Source organism: Urocitellus parryii, chromosome X (assembly GCF_045843805.1).
Source record: "Urocitellus parryii isolate mUroPar1 chromosome X, mUroPar1.hap1, whole genome shotgun sequence".
NCBI classification, from domain to species: Eukaryota; Metazoa; Chordata; class Mammalia; order Rodentia; family Sciuridae; genus Urocitellus; species Urocitellus parryii.
Window position 1 is genome coordinate 94941237 of NC_135547.1, and position 27871 is coordinate 94969107.

At 38.1% G+C, this 27871-nt stretch overlaps 1 pseudogene; it reads right to left on the reverse strand.

The window, feature by feature from the left end:
- Positions 1–610: 610 nt before the first annotated feature.
- LOC113175459 (dapper homolog 1-like) lies at positions 611–26895 on the reverse strand (annotated as a pseudogene).
- Between the last annotated feature and the right edge of the window lie 976 nt (positions 26896–27871).

Sequence of the window (27871 nt, forward strand, 5' to 3'; positions counted from 1 at the left end):
CATCTTTGTACTCTTGGGGCTGGAGTGCTTTGCCAGGATCCTCTTTTGGAGAGGCAGCTGAGATGGTCCTAGTGGTGGGACACCGTGCATAATAATATTGGGAGGCTACCTTGGCAGGGGCAGATTCTTGCTTTTGAATTCCAAGGCAGCGCTAAAGCCAGATTTACAGATAGATAGTTAATGTAGTTACGTAAATGGGTCTAAGTGAGATAAAGAAAATGGAGACCATTGTTGAGAATGAGTCCAGGAAAACAGAGCAGCACCTGGGGACATTGAAATGTTAATGTCCCCAAGGCCCAGAATGAGTCCTAAGGAACTGTTAATGAAACAGCTCCCAGCAAACTGGGAAGTGCTAATCAAAAGCCGCCCAGATTACTCCTCCAGCCCACCTATATCTTCCACCTTTTGGCCTTCCCACCTGCATTCTATCACTGCAAGATAAAGGGAAACAAAGGACATGAATGGGGAGACTAAAAGAAGACCTTAGGATAAAAAAGGGAAGACCTCCCCCATCCAGGGATATCACCTTTTGGGTCCCCGTCTTCCTCAGGGAGAAGTCTTTCAATAAAGCCTTCTATTTTCCACTCTAAACAGCGGAAACAGCACCTGGCTAGCAGCTCTCTAGTGGGGGCAACCTCTTGCTCTTCAGTTGTTCTGCGTTTGATTCTTTTGAGGATTGCTTCAGTGGGGAGAATACCCGATTGTGCAAAGAGGATACTTTGCCAGAGAGCAAACACAGTTATTTCAAATTCTTAAGGTTCACACCATTGCCATTGTTAGATGTCCCCAGTGGCCCTGACACACTGGCTCCCATCCTACAGATGCCCTTATATGGGATCAGCTATCATTTGGGTCCTGGGTTTGTTGGACCTTTGAAGGGTGTGTTGTTTTCTGCATGAGGCTCAGAATGTACCATTTTCTTACTGGATGGAGAATAGGAAGCAGACCTTAGCCTGGTTGGAGATGTGTTGTGAGTGAGCTATGCCATTAACATAGATTAAAAACATTTGTGTTTTTCTACAATGTCAGAATTTATTGAATAACACACTACACCACTTTTAGTGGAAGCAGTTCACAGAATACTTATTATTCACATGATAGTCAACAAGCCAAGCAAACACAAGTTCTTTTATTGCAATCTTAATTTCGAACATCTGTAACACTCAAGTCACACATAATAGGTCACAGAAAGACTAAGAAAAAGTTAAAGTTGGATCTGTGCATAGGCGGAGATAGAGATGAATTCAGAGTTAACTGTAGGTGGTCAGATAAGGGTTTTAATGAACCAGTTCTGCAGAGTTGTCAAAGCAGAGAGCTCAAGCAGATGGAAGTTTCAGAGTGTCATCTTGGAGTGGGCTGTGCATGATTGTCACGGACGCTGAAGCTCGATGGGACAGTAAATCAGAGGTTAGTCGCTGTGGTGATTTTCCTGGGCAAGGCTTCTGAAGATTGTTCACGTGACCAGGTAATGTCTTAAAGGATTCCTCCTTTTATGGGTCTTAGGTGAAGGGGTTGTATCTGGTGAGGTTGATAAGCTCCCAGGTCTGGTGTTCCTGATAATTTGGGATGCTCACATGCTCAGGTACTCCTTGATTTACTTTTATAAATTGGCACTTAGGAGTTATCCATCAATTTGTGCCTTATGGTTGTGAAGGGCAGATGGTGATTTACTTACACAAATAAGGCTTAGAGTCAGTTTGCCTTGGTATATGTACTCAAAATGGAGTAGTTTGTGACAAACTACTGCTTTACAAAATGGAGTAACTCGGATTAGGGCACAGCCTGCTCTCCATAAGATGGTAAGGAACTTTTGGTGGCATCTAGTTCAGATCCAACACAAATGTCATTGCTATGGTCCCCTTGGCATGTTGCCCATCAGACAAAGGAGAAACATTAGGCTCTACACAGCCACAGCATGAAGTGGACTGGTGTGGTGATATATATCATTTCCATTTTTAGATACCAAATCACACTGGTACTTAGGATTTACATATGCAATGACATCAAGGGAATTGTGGTACAGGTTGGAAGTATAACTCAGTGGAGAGAATCTGCCTAGCATACCCAAAGCTCTAGGTTCTATCCCCAGCACCACACACACAAAATAGAATAAATCTTGCTATGGAGGGGGTTATGGTAAATTGCTCTTGAAGCCTGGTGTTCACAGTGGCCTTCTTTATAGTTTAGCCGTCTTAAGAGATCTGTAGATTTGGGGCAACCATTTGAGATAGTCAAGGTTGCCTTCAATGGGCTGTAAATGCTGGTGTTGGAATGACAATTGGATACATACTGAACACTGGATTAGAGGAACTGGGAAGGGATCCTGAAGCCCCATTACTCAGCTCATAAAACCCTGAGCTAGGCCAGCTGCCTGTCTCCAGTTGCTCTTCTGATGTCTTTTCTACATCCAGTGTGAGGTTACTTATTTGCTTGTGGAGTTCTTACAGTTGATTCAACAAGCCAGCATCTCCTCTTCTCAGACAGTTCTTGCCAAGCTAGCTGCTGTGGCTGCAAGGGCTGCAAAAAGGGAAGGAAATCTGGTTCTACTGTGCAACTGGTGTCCCTTTATGCTGTACCATGAGCATTTCCTTCATGTCATTATGTGTTCGATTTTTAAAAGTTTTATTGAGATACAATTCTCATAACATACAATTTACTCATTTAAAATGTACAAGTCAATACTTTTTAGTATATTCACATTCACAATATATTTAGAGTATAACCATTGCCACTGCAATTTTAGAATGTTTTCATCACTCCCAAAATAAGCCTTTCAACAGTCACTCCCCATTCTACCCAACTCCCTCTGCCCCTCAGCCCTGGCAACCACTAATCTACTCTCCGTCTCTGTAGATTTGCCTTTTCTGGACATTTCATATAAATGGAATCATACACTTCATTCCACATTCTACCCAACTCCCCCTGATCCTCAGTCCCTGGCAACCACTAATCTGCTTTCCAACTGTATAGAGTTACCTATTCTGGACATTTTATATAAATGGAATCATATGTTGTCTTTTATATCTGACTTCTTTTACTTAACATGTTTTTAAGGTTTATCTCTGTATAGCATACATCAGTACTTCTTCCTTCTTATGGTTGAATAATATTCCATTGTATAGCTATATCATATCATTTTCTTTATTCATTCACCATTTGATGGACATTTGTGTGGTATTTGCTTTCTGGCTACTGTGACTGTGAATAATTCTGTAGGAACATTCAAGTATAAGTTTTTATGTGGACATATGTTTTCATTTCTCTTAAGTATATACTTAGGATTGGAAGTGCTAGGTCATAGGGTAACACTATATTTAATATTTTAAGGAACTGCCAAATTGTTTTCCATAGCTACTGCACTATTTTACCACCAGTAATATATGAGGGTTCTGGTTTCTCCACATCTGCTTAATTTTGTTTTAAATCAAACTTTCAAGACTGCCTACTTAGTGGTCTAGACTAAGATAGAAAGAATTAGAAAGAGATATAGCAGCTGGGTGCGGTAGCACACACCTATAATCTCAGCTACTTGGGAGGTTGATGTGGGAGGAATGCCAGTTTGAGGTCAGCCTTAGCAACTTAGTGAGACTTTGTCTCAAAATATAAAAATAAAAAGGGCTGTGAATGTGGCTCAGTGGTAGAGTGTCTCTGGGTTCAACCCCCCAGTACTGAAGAGATAGAGAGAAAGAAAATGTTCAAATAGCAAATATATTCAAGTGTTTGGGGGCTGCTGACAGTGATGTGAGCCTGTTGGATGAAGAGAAGTCAGGAAAAAATCCAATATAAAGTAAAATAACACTTTAAACATTATCATCATCAACAACTAAGATCTTGTCACCACCTGTTCTTTTGTACTTATTGCAAAAGCAAGACCAACTGTGTGTCTCTGTACTGGGCAGCATGCATATTCATATTTAGAGACTTAAACTAAAGACAAACTAAATAATTGTAGATAATTATATTTGAGGAAGAAAATGAAAAACTATAATATTATTTCAATTTAGTGTATTATCCAACTATATTTCTATTTTTAAAAAATATTTATTTTTTAGTTGTAGTTGGACACAATACCTTTATTTCACTTATTTATTTTTATATGGTGCTGAGGATCGAACCCAGGGTCTCACACGTGTGAAGTGAGAGCTCTACCACTGAGCCACAACCCCAGCCCTCCAACTACATTTCTAACCTCATCTCTCCCATTCCCTCACTGAAAACTCTTTTATAGTCAGTTCTATGACTCTGTTGGCCCATTTACCCCTGATTCTTTGTCTTCTCCTGCCTCTGAATACACAGCTTTAACTGCTCAGATTACTCATTTTGGCATCTTGTGACATATACTGTTGTCTGTTCTAGTTATTTAACTTTTGATGCAAACATGTTTTGTGTTCCTTCATCACTGTCTGAATGCAGTCAGGGTAATAAACTTGTATTAAACTTTCCAATTCAACAAACACAGGGATTAGGATGTGAGAATTTCTTAAAGGCACTCAATTTATCTTTGTTGAGTGATTTAATTCTGGAGCATTACATATAAATTTCAGTGATGTCACAAGATGAGAAGGCACAAATTTTTCTTTTCAATTTCTGGACCCTGAAAATAAGTTACCCACCCCCCGCCATTGCCTATTTAAAAAAATAATATACTGGCTTCAGAAATGCAATACATGCAAGTCGTAAATAAATGTTGTCCACAAGCTTACATTTAATCAAACATCCATTCATCTTATTCATGACTTATTTCCCACTTGAGTACATACCTATTTATACACACACACACCAAACAACCCCAACAAAACTTGACCTGTTGTGTTGGGGATGTAACTCAGTGGTAAAGCACTTGCCTACCATGTGTGAAGCCCTGGGTTCAGTCTCTAGCACTGCAATTAAAAAAAAAAAAATAATGGCTCCGGAAGTGCCTCAGTGGTAAAGTGCTTGCCTAGTATGTGTGAAGCCCTGAGTTCAATCCTCAACACTGCCAGAAAATAAAAAATAAAATTTGTCCTGTCAGTATTTGCCTGTGAGTATTCAAAACTTGGGCAGCAACAAACAACAGGAGTTGCTGTTTGCATAGAAGCCGGGAGATCTATTACCGGGACTGGGAAGGTAATGATCATCCTCTCAAACCCACTGAGAGATTTTATTCACAGCTTTATATACTGCAATTTATGAAATAAAATAGTACACTTTGGGCATCATAGTGTACTTTGGTTTTATATAACATCTTTCATCCAAGGAATTTAAAGAAACTTACAAACATTACTCATTCACCTTCATAAATTTTTTTATTGAATTAACAAGATAGTCTACCATACAAAAGTTAAAAGTAATAAAAACCATATTTTATATAATGACTATTTCAAACATATCCAATTTTCATATTCTTGACTTACATGAAATTATTCATCTTCTCATTAGTTTTAACCTCCAGGAGCTAAGGCAACAATGAGCTGCTGAAGTGTATAAATAAAAAAGAGCATTTCAGAGCTCATGTCGCATTTGTCTTCCCCCTGCCTGACTGACAGCTTTAATTCTGGAGAAGGAGAAACCTGTGATAAATTTCATACCTTGCCAGTCCTATCTGTATTTCACATTTTCTGACAACCCTCTTAAGCCTGAAACCAGGTCTGAGCTCTTGAGTGGACATCAATAGCTGACATCAGTAGAGACATATTCCTGGGGCTCTGCATAATGCTTTTGTGACCCAATTACTTTTTCTTTATCCTGATATTGCAAAACTGAAATTTGCTTAGGTCACATGTTTATATCTGTTGGGGATGGAGTAGAGAATATTTTACCAGCTGGGGTAAAATGTAATAAAGCTACTTGAGGATGCTGATTTATATGTAATTGCATTAGAGGGCCAACTCTAATTTCATTCCACCCCTAGGATTCTTAAGACATGGTATTAGGGTCCCAGTAATCTCCACTGGTATTTTCTTCAAGTGGGTACTAGCTATTCCAATGATTTTCTTAAATTAACATAAAAGACAATGCTCAAAATTAATATTAAAATAATAGCATTGTATTAGAATAGCTTGCAATAGCAATAATAAAAGGGATTGTCCCTAGGAAAGTAGAAGCCACCATGCCTTCTGCCTTTTGCTTGTGGTCTATTTTTTTTTTTTTTTTGGAAAAATTCCTGAGTGAATGTTGGATTAAATGCTAAGTCTAGGCTTAAAATTATTTTGTAATTATACATTCATGAGACTCTAGGCTCTTACAAATGCCAAGGCAAATGTCAAGATGAATGTCTTAGTTTTGAGTGTCTATAACAAAGTGCCAGAGAATAGGTGGCTTAAATAACAGAAATTTATTTCTCATAGTTCTGGAAGCTAGAAGTCTAAGATAAGGGGGCCAGCATGGTCAGGTTCAGAGAAAGCACTTTTCTGGGCTGCAAAATACTGACTTCTCATTGTATCCTCAGAGCAGAAAGAGGGCAGGAAAGCACTCTGGGCTTTCTTCTCTAAGGGCACTAATCCCATTTGTGGAGGCTCCACCCTCATGACCTCATCACCTCCCAAAAGCCGACCTGCTAAGACCATCACATTATAGATTAAAATTTCAACGTATGAATTTTGGAGGGACACAAACATTCAGTCCATTGTAATGAAGATAGAGAAAAAATTGCCTTTAGCTTTATTTTTCTAGATGAATTATTTTAAAGGACCATTTAACAATGTTCAAGTCATGTAGTTGATATGTGATTTTTTTTGTCCTATTTAAAGTAGTTCCTGTTTATCCAGGTTCATTTTCTATCAGTTAGCTGTAATAAACAACTCATAAGTTTTAATTTGTGTGTCATTCTGAGTAGTGTGATGAAATCTTGCCCTATATTGTTCCATCTTGCCCAGGACATAGATCACCCTTCTGTACAGTATATCTGTGCTGCTATACCCACTTGTCAGTCAGTAGCTATTTTGTTTAGGGGAGGTACCGGGGATTGAACCCAGGGATGCTTAACCACTTAGCCACATCCCCTGCCCTTTTTATTTTTTATTTTGAGACAGGGTCTCACTGAATTGCTTATGGCCTTTGCTAAGTTACTGAGGCTAGCTTTGAACTTGCGGTCCTCCTGCCTCAGCCTCCTGAGCCACTGGGATTACAGGCAGAGCCACCATGCCAGGCAGTACCTATCTTGATTATCAAATCAAATGTGATATTGCATTGCTTGTGTTCATGTAACCCTTATTTTACTTAATAATGGCTCCTAAATGCAAGAATAATAATGCTGGCAATTAGCATGTGCCAAAGAGAAGCTGTGAAGTGCTTCCTTTAGGAGAATATGTTCTTGACTTAGCAAAAAATCACATACTGAGGTTGCTAAGGTTAAGAACAGATCTTCTAATCCATGAAGTTGTGAGGAAGGAAAAAAAGAAATATGTGCTAATTTTACTGTCAAACCTCCAAATGGAAAAGCTACGGCCACAGTGTACATAAGTGGTTATTAGTTAAGATGGGAATGGCATTAAATTATACAGTTCAGTACTGCCCGTGGTTTCAGGCATCCACTGTGGACCTTGGAACATATTATCTGCCAAAAACAAAATAGTTATTTTCATGAGAAACAAGACAAAAAGGTCTCACTTATCATTTGGCGTAGTATAAGTAAAAAAAGGTGGATTTGTTTGGTTTAAAATGTTTTGTTAAAGATCATTAAAAACATGAAAAAACAGAATAACCAACACATATCCTTTATTACAAAAGAGCATTAACATTGGCCTTTGCCGCAGTCTGGCTGGGCACAATTCAGGAGCCACTTGTCAAAAGAAACAAACTTTATTTTTAAAACTACAAACGCCAAACAAAACAGCTCCTCAGGAAAAACCCTCAGAGCCCAACTGCCACCACCGGCTTCCACAAGCCTCTCCCACACACCAACCCCCACCTCCCACAATCCTCCTGCTCTTGAGGCCGATTGGCTAGGTCGCGTGGGCGGAGCCAAAGAAGTCCCCCAATGAGCAGTTCCGTAGTCTGAAGGGCAGGGAAACAGCCCAATGAACATGACCGCAGAGGAGCCAATCAGCTAGATGTTGCTGGGGCCACTGTGAGCCAATCATCAGCTGGCAGCTGGAAGTTTGCTGGCAGCTGGAAGTTTGCTGGGGCCCCTTTGGCTGTGGCTCTCAACAGGCCTTGGTGACTTTATTCTTTAAAAATATAATGAAATAAAACACTCTTTAGTTAAAGCTTCATCTTCTCCACCCTACTTCCATTTGCAGATAAAACCAATATACTAAAGTTGGTATGCATCATTCTCATATGTATTTGAATCCACTGAAGATTTACTATTGTTAGATATTTGTCTACTCCTAAATTGATAGAAATGAAATTTATTTCTATTTTTTTCATGATTTCAGTGTTGTAATAAACACATGTACATATTTACTTGGGCACATGTGGGAGAGTTTTGCCAGGGTAGATAGAAACGTGGAATCTTGGATTGTTGAATAGGCACTCAATCAACTTCACTATATATGGTCAACAAGCTTTCCAAATTACTCACAAAGGCTATTTAGCTCCAAATCCTCACTGTCACTTAATCTTATTAGACATTATTATTATTATTATTATTATGATAGTAGAGATATAACTCAGGGGTGCTCTACCATTGAGTTCTACCCCCAGTCTTTTTTATTTTTATTTTGTTATAAAATTTTTACAGTTGGTTTTATATAGACTATTTCATGGTAAAATGATATTTAAACTTACAACTTCTGGATTGTAAGAGTAGTTGATATTTGAGCATATTTTGTATTTTACTCATTTGGATTTATTACTCTGTGAACTACCTATTCAAATATTTTGGTTACTGGGGATTGAACTCAGGGACACTTGACCACTGAACCACATCCCAGCTCAATTTTGTATTTTATTTAGAGACAGGGTCTCACTGAGTTGCTCAGTGCCTCGCCATTGATAAGGCTGGCTTTGAACTCGCTATCCTCCTGTCTCAGCCTCCTGAGCCACTGGGATTACAGGCATGCGCCACCATGCCCAGATGTTTTATTGTCATTTTTTATTAGTACATTGTTGATCTTTGTATGTTGAGGTTACCTTTGTTAGTCATATGTGTTACAAAAATACTCGCCCAGTCTGTATTTTGACTTTGTTCTTAAGCATTATCTCTACTTTCCTGACTCTTGTTTAAAACCTTTTTTTTTGGGGGCTGGGGTTGTGGCTCAGCAGTAGAGTGCCTGCCTCACACGTGTGAGACTCTGGGTTCAATCCTCAGCACCACATAAAAATAAATAAACAAAATAAAGATATTATGCCCATGTATAACTAAAAAAGAATATTAAAAAAAATCTTTTTTTTTTTCTTGGTACTGGGGATTAAGCCCAGGGGTGCTTAACCACTGAGCCAATCCTCAGCACCCCCCTGCCTTTTTTTTTATTTTGAGAAAGGGTCTTGGTAAATTACTTAGGGCCTGGCTAATTGCTGAGTCTGGTCTTGAACTTGTAGTTCTCCTGCCTCAGCCTACCAAGATGGTGGGATTATAGACGTGTGCCACTGTGCCCAGCTAAAAACTTTAAATGGAGAATTTCAAATGTATACCAGAGTAGAAAAAACTGCATAGTATACCTTTGTGTGTCTATCACCTAGCTTTAACAATTATTATGTCCAATCTTACTTGATTTATACCCAACCTATTCCCAGCCTTCTTCTCACTACTTGCCCCTCATTGATTCCTCCCCTTGCTTCCTGAATTATTTTGAATTAAGTTTCAGATTTCATACCATTTAATTCATAAAAATTTCAGTCTGTATATTTAAAAGAAAAACTTTTGAAAAAACAAACTGTGGCTTGATTTGTCATTGTTTTTGTGTCTTTTTCATATGTAAGGTTGTTTTTTCTTCAATATGATCTAATACATCAAAACATTTCAGAATTTTACTTTTCGCATTTAGGTCTTTAATCAATCAGAATTATTTATTTTGTGATCTACCACCATTTAATGAATAGTTCATCTTTTCTAGACTTATTTATAATGTCACTTTTATAAAATCAAAATATGAAAATATATGTGTGCTTATTTCTGAGCTATTTTTTCCAAAGGCCTATGAATTTAGTTTGTATTAAAAATAATATTTCTGGGGGCTGGGGTTGTAGCTCAGTGGTAGACCACTTGCCTCACACATGTGAGACACTGGGTGTGAGCCTCAGCACCACATAAAAAATAAATTAATAAACAAAGATGTTGTGCATCCATCTACAATTAAAATAATATTGAAAAAATAATACTTTTAATTACTGTAGTTTTATAATGGGTTTTAATACCTGAATGACAAATCTTCCTTGTCATCTTTAAGATTTCCTTAGCTGTATTTGGTCCTCTACTTTCTTTCTTTTTTTAAAAAATATTTTTATTAGTTGTTGGTGAACTTTTTTATTTTATTTATTTATTTTTATGTGCTGCTGAGGATCGAACCCAGTGCTTCACACATGCTAGGCAAGCGCTCTTTCACTGAGCCACAATCCCAGCCCCGGTCCTCTACTTTCTTAAGAGTTTTAAATTGAGGTTGTTGAGTTCCTGAAAGATCCTGGTGAAATTTTGATTGAAATTACATTGAATTTATAGTTCAATTTCAGGAGACTTTATATCTTTATGATGTTGAGAATTTACATATACAAATGTGGTATATCTTCCCATTTATTTGTCACTTTTTTATAACTTTCCATAAAATTGTATAATATTCTTTATGAATGTCTTACAAATTTTTTGTTAGATTTATATCAAAGAACCTTAGCTTTTATTGTTATTTTAAAATTTTCATTCTTTTTTGATGCTGGTATAGAAGAAGGGATTGGTTTTGTCTTTGAATTTTACATCTAACAACCTTGTTGAACAATCTCATTACTTCTTTTTTTTTAAGAGAGAGAGAGAGAGAGAGAGAGAGAGAGAGAGAGAGAGAGAGAATTTTTTTTAATATTTATTTTTCAGTTTTCGGTGGACACAACATCTTTATTTTATTTTATGTGGTGCTGAGGATCGAACCCAGCGCCCCACGCATGCTAGGCGAGCATATTACTGCTTGAGCCACATCCCCAGACCAATCTCATTACTTCTAATAGTTAATTCTAAAGAATTAAAGATGTCGTCTGCAAATGACAAAGTCTTGTTTCTTAAATATTTTAATTATTTTTCTTAATTGGCAAGAATCATTGACACAGTGATTTATCAAATAAAGTAGTGGTAGTGGGGATTCTTGTGCTTAAGTTGAGAGGGAATATTTATAACATTTCATTTAATAGTCAAGGTTCAAGTAGAGAAGTAGAACATCTAGAAGATAGATATTTGTTATGCATTTGTTATAGGGATTTGACTTTATACAATTGTACAAACTGATTAACCAGTTTCTGTAAGGCTTCATGCTGAAACTTGTCAACATGGAAATCAGTGGGGAAGGGAATATGGATAGAAAGCGAGGGAGATCAAGGACAAGATTGAACCCAGTAGTACAAGCTGGAGCCAAGGACAGACTGAAAATTGTGTTAGTTCTTGTTGCCTCTGACCTGGATGGCCAGGTCTCTGTTATAGTCTTTAACACACATACCTTGATCAGGTGTCAAGAAAGCCCACCAGGTAAAGAATCACTACTAGCTGAGGTGCTTCCTGAGGACAAAGAGAATACAGACTAAGTAGTGAAAGAAGGTAGTTATGAATACCAACTATGACCCTGTGACCAGTTGTAGAAATTAGGATACCCATAGATATGACTATTTCTTCCTTATTTTAATGTGAATAAGTTTATAAACATGAGCTGAGTATTTTAGTTTTCTTTCTTTCTTGGTCTTAACTACTAGGAACGCAGATCCACCTCACCCAGCCCAATAACTATAATGACCCTTATTATTGGTGTAATTGTGGTCTATTTTTTTCTCAATCATTTTCCCCATTATTGTTAACCAATGCATATATTTTGGGAGGGAAGAGACTGAGGCAGGAGGATCATGAGTTCAAAACCAGCCTCATCAATGGTGAGGTGCTAAGCAACTCAGTGAGACCTTGTCTTTAAATAAAATACAAAATAGGGCTGGGGATGTGGCTCAGTGGTCGAGTGCCCCTGAGTTCAATCCTCACTACCTCCCCCGCCCCCCAGCAAAAAAGAAATTAAGTAAACAGTGATTCTAGTAGTAACCAGCTTTTTGATATCTCATTTATTTTCCCATTTATGTAATATAGATTTTTAGTGGTACTATGTAATTTTTTCCTTTGAAAAATATTTTACATAAAAACAGTGATAATAGTGGCTGAAGGAAGTTTGTACCCTGAAAGGGCTTTATCAGTAAAGGTTCAATCAGAGAAAATACAACCACCAGGAATGAATACACGTCTATATATTGATTTGTTACAAGGATTTAACTTTAGGAAATTGTTGGAGCTAGTAAAAGAGTTTCTGTAAGGTTGTTGTCTTTACATCTGATGCTGGCAATTCAAGAACAAAGGGCATGCAGCCAGCAAAGGAAGAAGGAAGTCAAGTAGGAGAGAGCACGGACAAGTTGGAGACCACAAGCGAGAACTGGAACCTGTGAGGATGAACTGAAACCCATGTTAGTTCTTGTTGCCTCTGACCTTGCTGGTTCTGTTGTAGTCACTGCCTCATACCAACAAGGTAAATCAGAAGTAACAACATGTTGGAGTTACAAAATGGCTGCTGTTTCTCTTTTGCTCTCCTCATCTCACACTAGAATCTTTCTTATAGCCGACCCTAACTGGAAGCATGGGAAGGGACATGTAGTCAGTCTCTTTATCCATGGGTCCCTATCTGGGTTCTGCATTGGCAAATTCAACCAACTGTGCATAAAAAATGTAGTTGTTCCTAGGATAGTTGCATCTGTACTGAATATGTACAGGTTTTTTCCCTTGTTATTATCCCCTAAACAATACAGTATAATAATTATTAATATAACATTTATGTTGTATTAGCAGTTATAAATAATGTAGAGATGATTTAAAGTATATAGGAGGATATGCACAGGCTATATGCAATACTGCAGCAGTTTATATAAGAGGCTTGAGCATCTACAGGTTTTGGTATTCACAGATTGTCTTGGAACCAATCAATCCTGGATACTGAGAGACTACTGTAATGGGAAATTCACTTCAGCTTAGGTAAGTTGACAAATTATAAACCCACCACAAATGCTTTTTTAAAAATTTTTAGTAAACTTTATTGGGGTATAATTTATAATAAAATGGACTTACTTTAAGTGTAAAATGTGATGAGTTCAACAGTTGATACCAATCATACCAAATAACTAGTAACCAGTAGCATAATCAAAATAGTACACTTTCATCTTCCATTCAGAGTTCCTCATACCTCTTTGTAGTTAATCTCCCTCTTGCCCTCAGCTCTATCAACCATTGGTCTGTTTTATGTCAATATAGGTTAGACTTGATTGTTCTAGAACTTTATATACATGAAATCAAAAAGAATATGCTTTTTTGTGTCTGGCTGTTTTCACTCAGTTCAATAATTTTGAGATTCACCTATCAGTAATTCATCCTTTTTATTGTTTAGTAGTATCCATGGCATAGATGTTTTCACAATTGGCTTATCCATTTCTCTGTTAATGGACATTTAGGTTGTTTCCGCTATTTGGCTATTATGGATAGAGCTGCTATATACACTCATATATGAGGCATTTTATGCACGTAGTCTTTTTCTTGTATATATGCTTAGGAGTGGAATTCTTGATCTGTTAAAATATTTTGCTCATTTAAAAATTTGATTTACTTTTCTTCTTATGAATCAATTGTAAGAGTTTTTTTTTGTGTTGTAGAGACAAGTCCTCTGCATGTATGTGTGTGTATGTATATATATATATATATATATGTGTGTGTGTGTGTGTATTATGTGCACATGTGAATATATATGTATATAAAATGTATATATGAATTGTGAATGTCTTCTCCTAGTCTGTGGCTTTTTAATTTTCTCAAAGATGTGTTTCAAATAACAGTTTTACATTTTGGTGAAGTCCAATTTGTCAGTATTTTCCTTTAATGATTGATGCTTTTCATGTTTAAGAAATCTTTCCCTACCCAGATGTGGTGGCCCACACCCATAATTCCAATGACTTGGGAGATTGAGGCAGGAGGATTGCAGTAACAAGGTCAGTCTTGGCAACTTAATGAGACCCTGTCTCAAAATTTAAAAAATAACATAAAATAAAAAGGCTTGTCCATGTTGATCAGTGGTAGAACACTCCTGGGTTCAATCCCCAGTATTATAACACAAACACACACACACACACACACACACACACACACACACAAATCTTTTCTTACCTCAAGGTACATAATATTCTGTATTCTCTTCTCTCAAGTTTTACAGTTTAATTTTTTTGTTTTTTGATACTGAGGATTGAACCCATGGTCACTTTACCACTGAGCCATATCCCCAACCCTTTTTATTTTTTATTTTGAGATAGTGCTTCACTAAATTGTATAGGGCCTTGCTAGGTTGCTGAGGCTGGCCTCAAACTTACAATCTTCTTGTCTCAGCCTCCGAGTCACTGGGATTAAAGGCATGTGCCACCACATCCAGCTATAGTTTAATTTTTATATTTAGAACTATCAGTTACTTAAAGTTAGTTTTTACATACATGGTGAACACTGATATCTATTTAAAGAAATATAGATACACAGTTTTTCCATTACTTTGTTTCTCTTTTCAAAGAGCAATTGACCATAAATGTGTAGGTCTATTTCTGGTTTCCCTGTTCTGTTCCATTGATCTATATGTGTGTCCTTAGGCCAGTATGACACAGTCTGGATGATTAGCTTATCATAAGTAATATAAGATGTTAAAGTCTATTCTTTTGCAAAATTGTTTTGGCTATTCTTGGTTCTTTTGAATTTCCATGTACATTTAGTAATCATTTATCAATTTCTACTAAAGAGCCTACCAAGATTTTGGTTGAAATTGCATTGAATTGATGGGTAAGTTTGGTGACAGTTTAAATTTTAACAATATTGGGGAGATCCAAGATGGTGGGCCAGAGGGAGACAGCATTCTGTGTCGCTCCATGACCTGGGACTCAAGTAGTGAGAATACTGCTTCTCTTCAAGCGATATTCCTGCTCCTGTGCAAGAATTGCGGTCACTGTGCTGGTGCAGGGCTCTAGGCCTCAGCTCAGAGTAGGTCTCCCAACTACTCACCCACACAGGACTACCAGGTGACTGAGCAGGACCACTGGCAGCAGCAGCCCCGAAGAACTTTTGGCCACCCTCCTGAGCAGAAATCATGGACGGTGCTCCCATGCAGGACACCCGGCAGCTTCCTACACACAGGAACTCCAGCCACCACTCCCGTGTGGACCTCTAGCTACTAATGTGGGGCTCCCCCGGTCACCGCCACCTTGGAACTCTGCAGCAGCGTAGATAGTCCCCTACATGCTGTCACCTGCCTGCACCTGAGAACAGGCTCTGAAGTCATCCGACAGCCACACATTGCACGCCACAGAGCTCGTCTCTGAACTCATCCAACACCATTGCTCAGCTCCCCCCACCCAATTTGATTTCCCATCATTGAAAGTAGGTGCCTCCAACTTGGGCCACCATCATCTCCATCTTCAGTGGGGGCAACTCCCAGTTTGGAATTCTGGCTGGCCAGATACCCAGTTTCTAACTGCCCCCTCTACCCAGCATCTCCCCAGCAGCCACGGGGATAATAACTCTATATCCTCACCTCCTACCTCCTCAGAGTATCATCCTACTACTCACCCCTGGTTCTTTGTCCACCATCAGAAACTGTAAACCCTTTTACAAACCTATTGAGTATATTGTAGATGATAATTGAATTCATCATTTCAGTATACTATGACCAAACTGTAAAGTCTTAATAGCAAACATTTGTTTTGGGGGGTGTATATTGTTTATATTGGGATCTGTTAACGTTGCCCTTCACCTCAAAGAAGAAGTATTGGATCCCTACAGGGGTACTGTAAACCCATAGAGTAAAAATGGTAATGCCTCAGATCCACAGTTCTATAAGGGAAGACACAGAAGCAATATGAAAAGACAAGGGAAGAAAGTGCCCAAACAAATCAAGATACCACATTATTAGAATCTATGACTAGCACAGCAGAAGAAATTACACAGAAGAAATTACAGAATATTTTACGTAATTAAAATATTCTGCAAATTAAAGGATGATGTAAGGGAGCAAATACAGAGCTGGGGCTCAGTGGTAATGCATTTGCCTGGCATATGTGAGGCACTAGATTCGACTTAGCACCACATATAAATAAATAAAGAGCTATCAACAAATAAAAAAAATTTAAAAAAGCAAATAAAAGCAGCAAAATATCATTTTGACAAAGAGCCACACAAACAAATACAGGAAGCAAAAAATTACTTCAAGGAGATAGAGGTTCTAAAACAAAAAGAAACAGAAATCCTTAAAATGAAAGAAACAATAAACCAAATTAGAAATTCAATTGAAAGCGTCACCAACAGATTAGACCACCTGGAAGATAGGACCTTACACAATGAAGACAAAATATATAATCTTGAAAAGAATGTAGACCACACAGTGAAAATCGTAAGAAACCATCAGCAGAATATTCAAGAAATATGGAATAGCATGAAAAGAACCAATTTAAGAGTTATGGGATAGAGAAAGGCATAGAGTTCCAAACCAAAGGAATGAGCAATCTATTCAATGAAATACAATCAGAAAATTCTTCAAACATGAAGAATGAATTCAAAAACCAAATTCAGGAGGCTTACAGGACACCAAATGTACAAAATCACAACAAATCCACACCAAGGCACATTACAATGAAAAGTCCTAGCATACAGAATAAGGAGAGAATATTAAAAGCCACAAGAGAAAGGAATCAGATTACATGTAGGGGAAAACCAATTAGATTATATACAGATTTTTCAACTCAGACCCTGAACGCTAGAAGATCCTGGAACAACATATATTAAGCTCTGAAAGAGCCAACCAAGAATCTTGTATTCACCAAAATTAAGCTTTAGATTTGATGATGAAATGAAAACCTTTCAAGATAAACAAAAGTTAAAAGAATTTATAACTCAAAAGCTTGCACTACAGAACATCCTTGGCAAAATATTACATAAAGAGGAATTGAAAACAACAATGAAAATCAGCAAAGGCAGGCATTACACTAAAGGAAAATCTTATCAAAGGAGAAACCAAGTCAAGTTAAATAACAAAAATAAACAAATATGGCTGGGAATACAAATCATGTCTCAATAATAACCCTGAATGTTAATGGCTTAAATTCACCAATCAAAAGACATAGATTGGCAGACTGGATTTAAAAAAAGACCCAATGATATGTTGCCTCCAAGATACCCATCTCATAGGGAAATTCATCCATACACTGAAGGTGAAAGGTTGGGAAAAATCATACCACTTACATGGAGTGTGGAAACAAGCAGGGGTTTCCATCCTCATATCAAATAAAGTAGAGTTCAAGCCAAAGTTAATCAAAAGGGATAAAGAAGGATATTTCATACTGCCTAAAGGAACCATTCATCAACAAGACATAACAATAATAAAATTTTATGCCAAAACAATTTTATTTAGTTTTTCAAAGAACCAACTTTTTGTTTTGTTAATTTTTTTCAATTGTTTCTTTTATTTCTATTTCATTGATTTCAGCTCTAATTTTAATTATTTCTTGCCTTCTACTGCTTTTGCTGCTGTTTTGTTCTTTTTCTAGGGCTTTGAGATGTAGCATGAGGTCATTTATTTGTTGACTTTTTCTTTTAAGGAATGCACTCCATACAATGAATTTTCCTCTTAGTCCTGCTTTCAGAGTGTCCTAGAGATTTCAATATGTTGTGTCTATGTTCTCATTTTCCTCTAAGAATTTTTAATCTCCTCTTTGATGTCTTCTGTAACCCATTGTTCATTCAGTAGAATATTGTTTAGTTTCCAGGTGATGGAGAAATTTTAATTTTTTATTTTGTCATTGATTTCCAATTTTATTCCATTATAGTCTGATAAAATGCATGGTAGTATCTCTATTTTTTTGTATTTGCTAAGAGTTGCTTTGTGGCATAGTATATGGTCTATTTTAGAGAAGGATCCATGTGCTGCTGAGAAGAAAGTGTATCTGCTTAATGCAGGTTGAAATATTCTATACATGTCAGTTAAGTCTAAGTTATTGATTGTATTATTGAGTTCTGTAGTTTCTTTATTCAACTTTTGTTTGGAAGATCTATCCAGTGGTGAGAGAGGTATGTTAAAGTCACCCAACATTATTGTGTTGTGGTCAATTTGACTCTTGAAATTGAGAAGAGTTCGTTTGATGAACATAGCTGCACCATGGTTTGCGGCATATATATTTATGATTGTTGTCTTGTTGGTGTATGGTTCCCTTGAGCAATATGTAGTGCTCATCTTTATCCTTTTTGATTAACATTGGCTTGAACTCTACTCTATTTGATATGTGGATGGAAACCCCTGCTTGTTTCCATACTCCATGTGAGTGGTATGATTTTTCCCAACCTTTCACCTTCATTCTGTGTATGTCTTTTCCTATCAGATGGGTCTCTTGGAGGCAGCATATTGTTGGGTCTTTTTTTTTTTTAAATCCAGTCTGGTAGCCTATGTCTTTTGATTGGTGAGTTTAAGCCATTAACATTCAGGGTTATTATTGAGACATAATTTGTATTCCCAGCCATATTTTATTTTTGTTATTTAACTTGACTTGATTTTCTTCTTTGATTAGTTTTTCCTTTAGGGTACTATCTCCCTCTGCTGATTTTCATTGTTGTTTTTCATTTCCTCTTCATTGAATATTTTGCCAAGGATGTTTTGTAGTGCTGATTCTCTAGCTATAAATTCTTTTAACTTTTGTTTATCATAGAAGGTTTTTGTTTTATCTTCAAATCTAAAGGTTAATTTAACTGGACAAGATTCTTGGTTGGCACCCATTTTCTTTCAGAGCTCAATATATATTGTTCCAGGATCTTCTAGCTTTCAGGGTCTGGATTGAAAAATCTGCACATAATCTAACTAGTTTCCCCCTATATGTAATCTGATACCTTTCTCTCGTAGCTTTTAAAATTCTCTCCTTATTCTGTATGTTGAGCATTTTTATTATAATGTGCCTTGGTGTGGGTCTGTTGTGATTTTGTACATTTGGCATCCTGTAGGCTTCTTGAATTTGGATTTCCATTTCATTCTTTATGTTTGGGAAGTTTTCTGATATTATTTCATTGAATAGATTGTTCATTACATTGGTTTGGACCTCTATGCCTTCCTTTTTCCCAATAACTCTTAAATTTGGTCTTTTTATGCTATCCCATATTTCTTGAATGTTCAGCTCATAGTTTCTTCCCATTATTGCTGTGTTGTCTGTGTTCTTTTCAAGATTATTTTATCCTCATTGTCTGACATCCTATCTTTCTGTTGGTGATGCTTTAATTTGAGCTTTTCTTTTTTTTCTTTTTTTCTTTATTGGTTGTTCAAAACCTTACAAAGCTCTTGACATATCATATTTCATGCATTAGCTTCAAGTGAGTTATGAACTCCCATTTTTACCCCAAATACAGATTGCAGAATCACATCGGTTACACATCCACATTTTTACATAATGCCATACTAGTAACTGTTGTATTCTGCTACCTTTCCTATCCTCTACTATCCCCCCTCCCCTCCCCTCCCATCTTCTCTCTCTATCCCATCTACTGTAATTCATTTCTCTCCTTGTTTATTTTCCAATTCCCCTCATAACCTCTTATATGTAACTTTGTATAACAATGAGGGTCTCTCTCCATTTCCATGCAATTCCCCTTTTCTCTCCCTTTCCCTCCCACCTCAATAATTTGAGCTTTTAATTTGGTTTATTGTTTCTCTCATTTCAAGGATTTCTATTTTTTTTTTTAGAACCTCTATCTCCCTTTTGCTTCTTGGATTTGTATATGTAGCTCCTTGTCGAAGTGATCTTTCACTGCTTGTATTTGTTCTCTTATATCTTCCTTGAGTTCACAGAACATTTTAATCATGTATATCCTGAACTCTTTCTCTGTCATTTTTCTGCTGTGGCTGCCAATGATTCTAATGATGTGGTGTCTTGATTTGTTTGTGGTACTTTCTCCCCTTGTCTTTTCAGGTTGCTTGTGTGTCTTCCTTTCCATCTCAGTGGGTCTGGGGTGTTATTGTTTTTACCCTATGCATTTATAGTGCTCTTGTAGGGTTCTAAGATCCCTCCTTTGAGGGGAAGGACCATGTTAACAGATCCCAATATCAACAATATATCACCTATGAATAATTTGTTGTTATTAAGACATTTACAGTTTAGTCTCAATGTACAGAAATGTTGGATTCAATTATTATCTAATATAGAATCAGTAGTTTTGTAAAAAGGTTTACAGTTTCTGATGGTGAAAAATTAACCAGGGGTGGGGCGTAGGACAGTATGCTGAGGAGGTAGGATGTGAGGGTATAGACTTAATATATATCTTAGGAAGTATGAAGGGGAAATATAGTGAAGAGGGTTAGTAGCAAGAGAATAGAAGTAATTTAGAGTAGACAAGTACGTGGGAAGACAGTAGAGTACATAAAACAAACACACATGTATTTAGAAAAATACAGGATATTAAAATAATAAAATTTGGAGGGGAAAGAAAAATGAAATAAGAAAAAGAAGAAAAAAAGGGGCATATACAATACCTCTAAATTATTTAGATGAATCAGTCCTCAAAATCCTATTTTATGCAAAGTTCTTGGTTTCACATATATTGGGGATGTGAGGGCCGGAGAATAGAGGAGTAGAAGAGAAAGAGAAAAAAAATAAATACTCAAAAGAAGAAACCAGGGGGCTGGGTATATGGCTCAAGTGGTAGCGCGCTTGCCCAGCATGTATGAGGCACTCGGTTGGATTCTCAGCACCACATAAAAATAAAATAAAGATATTGTGTCTACCTAAACACTAAAAAATAAATAAATATATATATATATTTTTTTAAAAGAAGAAGAAAACAGGGTTGTTGCTAGTTTTAGAGATCTGTATCTTTTCTGTTTCTCTCCTTATCCAATAGGTGGGGTAATCTGTTTTAAGCTGGTGTCTTTGCCCTCTGGATGGTGTACGTAACCAGGATGGGAAGACTGGTCCTGGTGTAGGGTGCCTGGAAGTGGAGAGTGCCACTTGCCAGTCCCTGCAGGGAGACTGCAAATCACTGTCTCTTTTTGGGATCGCTCATCTGACTTGAGTACCCAGTATTTTCTCCTTCTCTTGCCTGGAGATTTCCCAGTCCTGGTCTCCTTGTTAGGCTCCAAACTTTAATCCCATCCCCTCTCACTTAGCAGTTCCCACCTGCAGGACCTCTCACACCCAGGCTCACACCAGGTGGGCGGTGTCCTGGTCACATTGCACAGCTGCCCAACTGGGAGCTGTTTTTGTGTTGAGTGGTCATTGTGCTGAGTTATCGCCGCTGGGGATTAGGGGGAATCAGATACCTGGAACCTGGCCAGATGGAGATCCTGTTTGAGAGCTGTCCCCACCAGATATGGAGAGAAAGGTTATCCAAGATGGAGTTGGTTTGCTTCCAGCACTGGGGTGTCTGGTGTGGTGGGGGAGCTGGGCGATGGCCTTGTGCTGTGGGTAGGTAGTAGCTAAAGTGACCTGCTTGGGAGCCAAGCGCAGTCTGGAGTTCTGCAGAGGTACTGAGAGGTGATTCTGCTAAGCCGCTTGAGAGCTGTGCATGGGCTAGATCTGCAGGCTTTGGGTTTCGGGAGCCAGGAGTCAGGAGTCCTGCTTGAATGTTGAGGCTCTGAGCCCTGCACGGGTGTCACAGTGCTGGTGATTTCTGCAGAAATCAGCTGTATAGGGGTCTTCTTACACTCTCTGAGATGCAGTATTCTGACTAGGTAAGATCTGGGTCACGGATCGATACTAGTTGCTGCCTCCCTCTGGCCCACCATCTTGGAATCCCCTGCCCCAAACAATAGAGCATCTATGTTCATCAAACAAACTCTTCTCAAGTTCAAGAGTCAAATAGACCACAACACAATAATTCTGGGTGACTTTAACACACCTCTTTCACCACTAAGCAAACAAACAAACAAATAAAACTATAGAACTCGATAATACAATCAATAACTTATACTTAAACGACATATAGAATATTTCATCCATCAACGAGTGCATACACTTTCTTCTCAATGTACAGCAGCACATAGATCCTTCTCTAAAATAGACCATATATTATACCACAAAGCAACTCAGCAAATATAAAAAAGGAGAGATACTACCCTGCATTCTATCAGATCATAATGGAATGAAATTAGAAATCAATGATAAAATAAAAAATAAAAGTTACTCCAACACCTGGAGACTAAATAATATGCTTCTGAATGAACAATGTGTTGCAAAAGATATCAAGGAAGAGATTAAAAAATTAGAGGCAAGAGAGAACACAGATACAATATATCAAAATCTCTGGGACACTATTAAGGCAGTACTAAGAGGAACGTTCATTGCACGGAGTTCATTCTTTTTTTCTTTTTTTTTCCTTTAATTATTATTGTTGGTTGTTCAAAACATTACATAGTTCTTGACATATCATATTTCACACTTTGATTCAAGTGGGTTATGAACTCCCATTTTTACCCCGTATACAGATTGCAGCATGGCATCAGTTACACATCCACTATTTTACATATTGCTCTACTAGTGTCTGTTGTATTCTGCTGCCTTTCCTATCCTCTACTATCCCCCATCCCTTCCCCTCCCATCTTCTCTCTCTACCCCATCTACTGTTATTTATTTCTCCTCCTTGTTTTTTTTTCCCCCTTTCCCCTCACTTCCTCTTGTATGTAATTTTGTATAACCATGAGGGTCTCCTTCCATTTCCATGCAATTTCCCTTATCTTTCCTTTTCCCTCCCACCTCTCACCCCTGTTTAAAGTTAATCTTCTTCTCATGCTCTTCCTCCCAACTCTGTTCTTAGTTACTCTCCTTATATCAAAGAAAACATTTGGCGTTTGTTTTTTAGGGATTGGCTAGCTTCACTTAGCATAATCTGTTATAATGCCATCCATTTCCCTGCAAATTCTATGATTTTGTCATTTTTTAATGCAGAGTAGTACTCCATTGTGTATAAATGCCACATTTTTTTTTATCCATTTGTCTATTGAAGGGCATCTAGGTTGGTTCCACAGTCTTGCTATTGTGAATTGTGCTGCTATGAACATCGATGTAGCAGTGTCCCTGTAGCATGCTCTTTTTAGGTCTTTAGGGAATAGACCGAGAAGGGGAATAGCTGGGTCAAATGGTGGTTCCATTCCCAGCTTTCCAAGAAATCTCCATACTGCTTTCCAAATTGGCTGCACCAATTTGCAGTCCCACCAACAATGTACAAGTGTACCCTTTTCCCCACATCCTTGCCAGCACTTGTTGTTGTTTGACTTCATAGTGGCTGACAGTCTTACTGGAGTGAGATGGTATCTTAGGGTGGTTTTGATTTGCATTTCTCTGACTGATAGAGATGGTGAGCATTTTTTCATGTACTTGTTGATTGATTGTATGTCCTCCTCTGAGAAGGGAATGCCTTCAATTTTTCTCCATTCAGAATGATGCTAGCCTGAGGCTTAGCATAGATTGCTTTTACAATATTGAGGTATGTTCCTGTTATCCCTAGTTTTTCTAGAGTTTTGAACATAAAGGGATGCTGTACTTTGTCGAATGCTTTTTTTTGCATCTATCGAGATGGTCATACGGTTCTTATTTTTAAGTCTATTGATGTGGTGAATAACATTTATTGATTTCCGTATATTGAACCAGCCTTGCATCCCAGGGATGAATCCTACTTGATCATGGTGCACAATTTTTTTGATATGTTTTTGTATCCGATTCGCCAGAATTTTATTGAGGATTTTTGCATCTAGGTTCATTAGAGATATTGGTCTGTAGTTTTCTTTCTTTGAAGTGTCTTTGTCTGGTTTAGGAATCAGGGTGATGTTGGCCTCGTAGAATGAATTTGGAAGTTCTCCCTCTTTTTCTATTTCCTGAAATAGCTTGAAAAGTATTGGTATTAGTTCCTCTTTAAAGATTTTGTAAAACTCTGCTGTATACACATCCAGTCCTTGGCTTTTCTTAGATGGTAATCTTTTGATGGTTTCTTCTATTTCCTCCATTGATATTGGTCTGTTTAGGTTGTCTATATCCTCCTGACTCAATCTGGGCAGATCATATGACTTAAGAAATTTATCGATGCCTTTACTATCTTCTATTTTATTGGAGTGTAAGGCTTCAAAATCATTTCTGATTATCTTCTGTATTTCTGAAGTGTCTGTTGTGATATTGCCTTTTTCATCCCGTATGCTAGTAATTTGAGTTCTCTCTCTTCTTCTCTTTGTGAGCATGGCTAAGGATCTGTCGATTTTATTTATTTTTTTAAGGAACCAACTTTTAGTTTTATCAATTTTTTCAATTGTTTCTTTTGTTTTGATTTCATTAATTTCAGCTCTGATTTTAATTATTTCTTTTCTTCTACTTCTTTTGCTGTTGCTTTGCTCATTTTTTAGGATTTTGAGATGAAGTATGAGATCATTTATTTGTTGGTTTTTTCTTTTTTTAAGGAATGAACTCCAAGCAATGAATTTTCCTCTTAGAACTGCTTTCAATGTGTCCCATAGATTCCGATATGTTGTGTCTGTGTTTTCATTTATCTCTAAGAATTTTTTAATTTCCTCCTTGATGTCTTCTATAACCCATTGATCATTCAGTAACCTATTGTTCATTCTCCAAGTGATGCATGATTTTTCCTTCCTTCTTTTATCATTGATTTTCAGTTTCATTCCATTATGATCAGATAAGATGCATGGTATTATCTCTACTCCTTTATATTGTCTAAGAGTTGCCCTGTGACATAATATATGATCTATTTTTGAGAAGGATCCATGTGCTGCTGAGAAAAAAGTGTAACTGCTTGATGTTGGGTGGTAAATTCTGTATATGTCAATTAAGTCTAGGTTATTAATTCTGTTATTGAGTTCTATAGTTTCCTTATTCAACTTTTGTTTGGAAGATCTGTCCAGTGGTGAGAGAGGTGTGTTGAAGTCTCCCATGATTATTGTATGGTGGTCTATTAGACTCTTGAACTTGAGAAGAGTTTGCTTGATGAACATAGCTGCACCATTGTTGGGCTTATATATATTTATGATTGTTATGTGTTGTTGGTGTATGGTTCCCTTGAGCAGTATGTAGTGTCCCTCTTTATCCCTTTTGATTAACTTTGGCTTGAAATCTATTTTATTTGTTATGAGTATGGACACTCCTGCTTGTTTCCGCAGTCCATATGAGTGATATGATTTTTCCCAACCTTTCACCTTCAGTCTATGTATGTCTTTTCCTATCAAATGCGTCTCCTGTAGGCAGCATATTGTTGGATCTTGTTTTGTGATCCATTCCACTAGCCTGTGTCTCTTAATTGGTGAGTTTAAGCCATTAATATTTAGGGTTATTATTGAGATATGGGTTGTTCTTCCAGCCATATTTGTTTATTTATGTTACTAAACATGGTTTGTTTTCCTTTTTGATTATTTTTCCCCCCTTTACTGTCCTACCTCCCACTGTTGGTTTTCGTTGTTATTTTCTGTTTCCTCTTCCTGTAATGTTTTGCCAAGGACTTTTTGGAGAGATGCTTTTCTAGCTGCAAATTCTTTTAACTTTTGTTTATCATGGAAGGTTTTAATTTCATCTTCCATCCTGAAGCTTAATTTCGCTGGATACACAATTCTTGGTTGGAACCCATTTTCTTTCAGTGTTTGAAATATGTTATTCCAGAATCTTCTAGCTTTCAGAGTCTGTGTTGAAAGATCAGCTGTTATCCTGATTGGTTTACCCCTAAATGTAATCTGCTTCCTTTCTCTTGTAGCTTTTAAAATTCTCTCCTTATTCTGTATGTTGGACATCTTCATTATAATGTGTCTAGGTGTTTATCTCTTATGATTTTTGCACGTTCGGCGTCCTGTAGGCTTCTAGGATTTGGGATTCTGTCTCATTCTTCAAGTCTGGGAAGTTTTCTCTTATTATTTCATTGAATAGATTGCTCATTCCTTTGGTTTGTACCTCTATACCTTCCTGTATCCCAATGACTCTTAAGTTTGGTCTCTTTATGTTATCCCATATTTCTTGGATGTTCTGCTCATGGTTTCTTAACAGTCTTGCTGAGCTGTCTATGTTCTTTTCAAGTTGAAATACTTTGTCTTCATTGTCTGATGTTCTATCTTCTAAGTGTTCTACTCTGCTGGTAGTATTCTCAATTGAGTTTTTAAGTTGGTTTATTGCTTCCTGAATTTCTAGGATTTCTATTTGTTTTTTATTACCTCTATCTCCCTGTGTAATTGATCTTTTGCTTCTTGGATTTGTTTATGTAATTCATTGTTGAAGTGATCTTTCATTGTCTGATTTTGCTGTCTCATGTCTTCCTTGAGACTCCAGATCATCTGAAGCATGTATATCCTGAATTCTTTATCTGACATTCCATCTGCTGCAGATGTTACCTCTTCTAACGTTGAGTTGACCTGCAATGCTTGTGGTCCTTTCTTTCCTTGTCTTTTCATACTGTTCGCGTTTCTTTCTGGTTGGTGAAACTGTTGTGTTATTGAATTTTCCCCCTATATATTTATATCGCTCTTGCATAGTTGCAAAGTCTCTCTCGCAGGCGTGGCTGGCGGCTCTGCCCCTCCTCCAATTGGGGCAATGTGCCTACCATGCGGGCAGGCCCCTGGGCCTGTTCTGCCGGTCGGTAGCAGGTCTGCCTACCTTGGAGGCGCAGGCAGCGGCTCTGCCCCTCCGCAGGCCCCGGGCCTGTTCTGCCGGTGGGTCGCAGTTCTGCCTATCTTGCAGGCGCGGGCCGCTGGGCCTGTTCTGTCTGTTGATTGCAGGTCTGTCTACCATGTAGGCGCGGGTGGCGGCTCTGTCCCTCCCCCAACTGGGGCTATGTGTGTACCACGTTGGCGGGTTGCTGGTCCTGTTCTGCTGGTGGGTTGCAGGTCCACCTACCTTGCAGGTGCGGTTGGCGGCTCTGCCCCTCCGCGGGCCCCTTGGCCTGTTCTGTTGGTGGTCGCAGTTCCGCCTACCTTGCAGGCGCAGCTGGTTCTCTGCCCCTCTGTTGGCCGCTGGGCCTGTTCTGCCGGTGGGTCACAGGTCCACCTACCTTGCAGGCGTGGGGCGTGGCTCTGCCCCTCCGCGGGTTGCTGGGCCTGTTCTGCCGAATCGCAGGTCCACCTACCTTGCAGGTGCGAGGTGGCTCTGCCCCTCCCCCAACCAGGGTGATGTGTCTACCACAGTGGCGGGTTACTGGTCCTGTTTTGCCGGTGGATTGCAGGTCCGCCTACCTTGCAGGCACGGTTGGTGGCTCTGCCTCTCCGCGGGCCGCTGGGCCTGTTCTGTCGGTGGTCGCAGTTCCTCCTACCTTGCAGGCCCGGGGGGCGGCTCTGCTCCTCCACAGGCTGCTGGGCCTGTGCTGCCGGTGAGTCGCAGGCCCCAGAGTTCATTCTTTAAAAGAAGAAAAAGTCAACAAATAAATGACATAATATTACATCTCAAAGCTCTAGAAAAAGAAGAAGAAATCAACACCAAATACAGAAGACAGGGAATAATTAAAATCGGAGCTGAAATCAATGAAATTGAAACAAAAGAAACAATTGAAAAAACAAAAAGTTGGTTTTTTGAAAAAAAATTGGCAAACCCTTAGCCATGCTAATGAAGAGAAGGAGAGAGAAAACTCAGATTACTAATGTACATGATGAAAAAGGAAATATCACAACAGACACTACAGAAATACAGATTATAATTAGAAATTATTTTGAAAACATTTACTCCAATAAAATTGAAAATATTGAAGGCATTGACAAATTTCTAGGGTCATATG